Source organism: Pygocentrus nattereri, chromosome 7, assembly GCF_015220715.1.
Source record: "Pygocentrus nattereri isolate fPygNat1 chromosome 7, fPygNat1.pri, whole genome shotgun sequence".
In the NCBI taxonomy this organism is placed as follows: domain Eukaryota; kingdom Metazoa; phylum Chordata; class Actinopteri; order Characiformes; family Serrasalmidae; genus Pygocentrus; species Pygocentrus nattereri.
The window spans coordinates 46,176,836-46,182,967 of NC_051217.1; the positions used below are offsets into that span (position 1 = coordinate 46,176,836).

A 6,132-nucleotide genomic window follows, 5' to 3' on the forward strand; every position below is an offset into this window, starting at 1 on the left:
AGTTGAAACCGAACATTATTTACTCTAAACTCAACAAGCAGCTCCTCTGTCTTTGCGGCCTGCTTTTCAGGCAGCGGAGCCTCTCTTCACCGTGCCCGTCAGGACCCGTCAGCACTCTGAGTCATAAGAATCAAGGGTTTGTTAGTATCTGAGGGCCTCTGACCACCCTGGAGCTCGATCAGAGGGATCAACATTCACTCATTTCTCCTCTCACACCACCAGATCATCCGCGCCATCACTCGCTTCCAAACAACCTGGAAAATCACTTCAGATTGGGAAAAAATCAGGGTTAAAATCAGGCTTGGAATTGTGCCGCGTAGGCCCAGCGAGTCAGTGTCCTACACAGACCCTCGACATGTCAAATGTTCGTTCCTCCTCGTGTTCCTTCTCACGCTTTTTGGCATATTAGGTCAGGCGTCGGGAACCCAAATGTTAATAAGGGCCCTTTCAAAAAAAATCAATCCACAACATTTTATGTCCACCTTACCATCCTGGCTTAAGTATGTCTCAGTATGAGTTAATGTGCTACTGTAAGCTAAAAATGCAGACTTACTCTGCTCTGCTTTAAGCTTTGGCTCAGCTATAGCTGCTTTTCTCGCATCTCTGGCAGGAAACTCTTGTTTATTTTCCATTGTGTAGGTGGGGAGACGGAAGCTCTGTAGACACTATCTAGATTTAAACATGAACGACTTTATTTCAAATGAATAAGACGGTGTCAGAGCCCTGTTAGAGTCCCGAAGGCCAAACTGGGATCTCCTCCAATGTGCGAGATGGCTCTGGTTTATATATGGTGAATTTCGCATATACATAAGAGACAAACACACATAAGATGATTAGGGACACACACACACACATCCATACATCCCATAAGAAAACATCTGGAAAAGCTTATTTCAACATAAACAGATACCCCTGGCGACCACTGTTCTCATAACCTTGACATGTTATTCTATACATTAACTTCCTCTCTTAAAGGAAGGAGCGGAAGAGGCCCTCAACAGAACACACACACACACACACACACACACACACACACACACACACACACACATTAACAGAGGAAAAAAAGCTTAGCAGTCTAAATATAACATATATAATATAGAGAAAAACATGATTATTACAATATAACAAATGCAAGATGAGCGTAAATACACCTCAAAACTGGAATAGTTTCTTGTAAAATGTAATTATCAGAATGTAATTAAAGACAGGATGTATCCATCCATCCACTTTCTAAGCCGCTTCTCCGTCAGGGTCACGGGGGGATGCTAGAACCTATCCCAGCATTCTTCGGGCAGAAGGCAGGATACACCCTGGACAGGTCGCCAGTCCATCGCAGGGCAGACAGACACACAGACAGTCAATCACACCCAGGGGTAATGTAGCACGTCCAATTGGCCTGACTGCATGTCTTTGGACTGTGGGAGGAGACCGGAGAACCCGGAGGAACCCCACACAGACACGGGGAGAACATGCAAACTCCACACAGAGAGGACCCCGGTCACCCGGCCGGGGAATCGAACCCAGGCCCTCCTCGCTGTGAGGCGACAGTGCCACCCACCACGCCACCCAGACAGGATGTAATGATGTGCAAATCATTCAAACCCTGTATTCCATTGAAAATAGTACAAAGACAGCAATGAAATGTTGAAAAAAGGTTGTTTAATAGAATTTAGAATATATAGAATAGTTTTTTTTTAACCATGTAACAGGTTTGCCAAAAAAACCTAGAAGAAGAAGAAGATTAATTGGAATCAGGTCAGTAACATGACTGGGTATAAAGAGCAGCTCAGAGAGGTGGAGTCTTTCAGAAGTAAAGAGGAGGAGGGGTCACCACTCTGTGAAAGACTGGACCATCAAATAGAGCAACAGCTCAAGAAGAACGTTCCTCAACATAAAACAGCAAAGAGCTTCTGCTTTCCATCGTCTACGGTGCAGAATATCATTAAAGACTCAGAGAATCTGGAGAAATCTCTGTCTGTGAGGGACGAGGCTGAACACCAGTATCTGCTGGCCGTGATCTTTGGGCCCTCAGGCAGCACTGCATTAAAAACAGACATGATTCTGTAGTGGAAATCACTGCATGGGCTCAGAAACACTTCTGAAAACCACTGTCTGTGAACACAGTTCATCACTGCATCCACAAACGCTGTTAAACTCTAAAACACAAAGAAGAACCCAAATATAAACAGGATCCAGAAACGCTGCCACCTTCTCTGGGCCTGAGCTCATTTAAAATGGACTGAGGGGAAGTGGAAACGTGTCCGGCGGTCCGACGATTCAACATTTGAAATGAAATGAGCATGAAAATCATGGACACTTCTGATAACCACTGTCTGTGAACCCCGTGAGTCTCCTGTAGTCTGGCATTTGTACGGCGAAATGCCTGCAAACAAGCTGAAATTTGTTACTGAGGACTTTACTCAGTAAAGATTTTACTCAGATTAATCGATATGTGATCTCTTGGCTATTAGGCTAATGTGGCTAGTTGGCATAATGCTATTAGGTGTTAGCATAATGCTAATAGCATGTTAGCATGATTGTAAGTGCATGTCTATATCATCACATTTACCTCACAGCACACTGCTAAAGACATTATTAAGCCACTATGAAGCCTGAATTTTGTCAACACTTTGGCCTCCAAAATCCAGCGTATCTTCTACACAGTAACTGTATGTCCAAAAGTCTGGAGAGTCCAGAGTTTCTTCTGAAATGAAGGTGATAATAGTGAGTCTCTGCTGCAGGAACAGCCTCGACTCCTCTGGGAAGGCTTATGCTAGGTGTTGAACATTGCTGTGAGGATCTGGTTGAGCATTAGTGAGGTCAGGTACTGATGTTGGATGGTCAGTTCTGGGTCAGTCCAACTCACCTTAAAGGTATTTGATGGAGCTCCATCACTTCAGAGAACGTAGTTCCACTGCTCCACAGCCCAGTGCCGGGGGGCTTTATACCCCTCTAGACCATGCTTAGCATTAGACGTGGAGACCTCATGTGCAGCTGCTCCAGAGCTCCGTTCTGTTGGTCAGTGCTTTTCTTTGGGGATCATGAAAGCCTGTATCACCCATGAGTGACCGTAACGTAGCTGAATTCACTCATCAGAAGGCGCGTCTGGGTCGTTTTTAACATATAGACTATGAATATCTCTGTTAGGATGAAGGAGCTGATTGTAGATCAGTCTGCCAGTCAGAGTTCAGTGATGTGGTGATCTGTCTCTTTAAGAGCCGCATCACGACTTCAGATTCACAGCAGCTTCTAATGACACTCTAATACAGGAGATAATTTAATTACACACACACACACACACACACACACACACACACACACACACATCACCAGAGTCAATCACACACACACACACACCACCAAACAACACACACACAACTATCAGTCAATTACACAAATGTACTTGTACACACACACATACACGCACACAATTACACACACACAATCACACACACACACATGTTCACACACACATACATGTACACACATGCACATATACGCAGACACACAATCAATCACACAAGTGAAGAAAAACAGACAGCTCGACTGAGACTAACAGGTGGATGCCATGCAGGGAGAGAGGGAGAGAGCGAGAGAGGAGAGAAAGGGAGGGAGGGAAGGAGAGAGAGAGAGAGAGAGAGACAGAGAGCAGAGGAGAGAAAGGGAGGGAGGGAGAGAGAGAGAGGAGAGAAAGAGGAAGGGAGGGAGGGAGAGAGAGAAAGAGAGAGAGAGCAGAGGAGAGGGAGGGAGGGAGAGAGAGAGAGAGAGAGGAGAGAAAGAGAGGAAGGGAGGGAGGGAGAGAGAGAGAAAGAGAGAGAGCAGAGGAGAGAAAGGGAGGGAGGGAGAGAGAGGAGAGGGCGGGAGAGAGAGAGAAAGAAGGAGTAGCAGAGGGTGCGAGAGAGACAGACAGAGCGTGGCAGCAAAAAAGGGAGAAATGGAGAGAGAGAGAGAGAGAGAGAGAGAGAGAGAGAGGAATTGATCGCCCGAGTCTGAGCTTTCTATCCTGAAGGGGAGTGTGTGTGTGTGTTATTGTATGTGTGTGGGTGGGTGTGTGTTATTGTATGTGGCTGTGTGTGTGTTATTGTGTGGGGGTGTGGGGGTGTTATTGTGTGGGGGTGTGTGTATGCAGTATTTTTGGTCCATCATGTTCCAGTCGCGCGCGTGTGTGTGTGTGTGTGTGATGGCTGGAGCTTCCCAAGAGGAGGTAGGATGGATTTTTTGGCCGATGAATGAAGCCCACAGCAACAGGTTGAGCTAACAGCAGGTGAGTGACCGCTCAGCTGACCACTAACACACACACACCCCGTACAGACGTGTGGTGAACACGCGCGGCGGGTTACTGTTCAACCCAATTATGTGTCCATTTAAGGACGAGACGCTTTGTGCTGCTTTTAACCCATTAAGTACCTTATATTCACATGCTGAGCTGATTAAAGAGCAGATACACTGAAGAAAACCATGCACAGCTATTTATACCGGAATCTTATTAAAGGGACAGTCCATCATCTTCCCAACCTGCCTGTATGGAAAAAATATTCTATATATATTCTAAACACTAAAATGTGTTTCAGAATATTTTTCCGTATTAGCTAAATATTTTTTAATGCATTTATTTTAAAATGTGTGGGGCAGTATTATAATATCTGACGCTCTTCACTGTCTGATTCCTTTAGAAATGAGTTTATCAGCTCCATCTGAAAGTGTAGGAACATCTCCAGAATCCTGTCTGATGCTCTTCACTGTCTGATTCCTTTAGAAATGAGTTTATCAGCTCCATCTGAAAGTGGAGGAACATCTCCAGAATCCTGTCTGACGCTCTTCACTCTCTGATTCCTTTAGAAATGAGTTTATCAGCTCCATCTGAAAGTGGAGGAACATCTCCAGAATCCTGTCTGATGCTCTTCACTGTCTGATTCCTTTAGAAATGAGTTTATCAGCTCCACCTGAAAGTGGAGGAACATCTCCAGAATCCTGTCTGATGCTCTTCGCTGTCTGATTCCTTTAGAAATGAGTTTATCAGCCCATCTGAAAGTGGAGGAACATCTCCAGAATCCTGTCTGATGCTCTTCACTCTCTGATTCCTTTAGAAATGAGTTTATCAGCTCCATCTGAAAGTGGAGGAACATCTCCAGAATCCTGTCTGATGCTCTTCACTGTCTGATTCCTTTAGAAATGAGTTTATCAGCTCCACCTGAAAGTGGAGGAACATATCCAGAATCCTGTCTGATGCTCTTCACTGTCTGATTCCTTTAGAAATGAGTTTATCAGCTCCACCTGAAAGTGGAGGAACACCTCCAGAATCCTGTCTGATGCTCTTCACTGTCTGATTCCTTTAGAAATGAGTTTATCAGCTCCACCTGAAAGTGGAGGAACATCTCCAGAATCCTGTCTGATGCTCTTCACTGTCTGATTCCTTTAGAAATGAGTTTATCAGCTCCATCTGAAAGTGGAGGAACATCTCCAGAATCCTGTCTGACGCTCTTCACTGTCTGATTCCTTTAGAAATGAGTTGATCAGCTCCATCTTAAAGTGGAGGAACATCTCCAGAATCCTGTCTGATGCTCTTCGCTGTCTGATTCCTTTAGAAATGAGTTTATCAGCCCATCTGAAAGTGGAGGAACATCTCCAGAATCCTGTCTGATGCTCTTCACTGTCTGATTCCTTTAGAAATGAGTTTATCAGCTCCATCTGAAAGTGGAGGAACATCTCCAGAATCCTGTCTGACGCTCTTCACTGTCTGATTCCTTTAGAAATGAGTTGATCAGCTCCATCTGAAAGTGGAGGAACATCTCCAGAATCCTGTCTGACGCTCTTCACTCTCTGATTCCTTTAGAAATGAGTTTATCAGCTCCATCTGAAAGTGGAGGAACATCTCCAGAATCCTGTCTGACGCTCTTCACTCTCTGATTCCTTTAGAAATGAGTTTATCAGCTCCATCTGAAAGTGGAGGAACATCTCCAGAATCCTGTCTGACGCTCTTCACTCTCTGATTCCTTTAGAAATGAGTTTATCAGCTCCATCTGAAAGTGGAGGAACATCTCCAGAATCCTGTCTGATGCTCTTCACTCTCTGATTCCTTTAGAAATGAGTTTATCAGCTCCACCTGAAAGTGGAGGAACATCTCCAGAA

The 6,132-nt window shown here is 44.8% G+C and overlaps 1 protein-coding gene across 4 annotated transcripts in view; it reads left to right on the forward strand.

Moving 5' to 3' along the window:
- Positions 1 to 3,917: 3,917 nt before the first annotated feature.
- The window catches only part of ctxn2 (cortexin 2), a 10,452-nt gene continuing 8,237 nt past the window's right edge, over positions 3,918 to 6,132 (forward strand). For 2 of the 4 annotated variants that reach the window (XM_037539735.1, XM_037539733.1), the window contains exon 1: positions 3,919 to 4,267. The gene's annotated coding sequence lies outside the window, so the exon portion shown is untranslated. Of the gene's footprint in view, positions 4,268 to 6,132 lie in introns of all 4 variants that reach the window. The other 2 variants (XM_037539736.1, XM_017684864.2) reach the window with 2 other exon arrangements.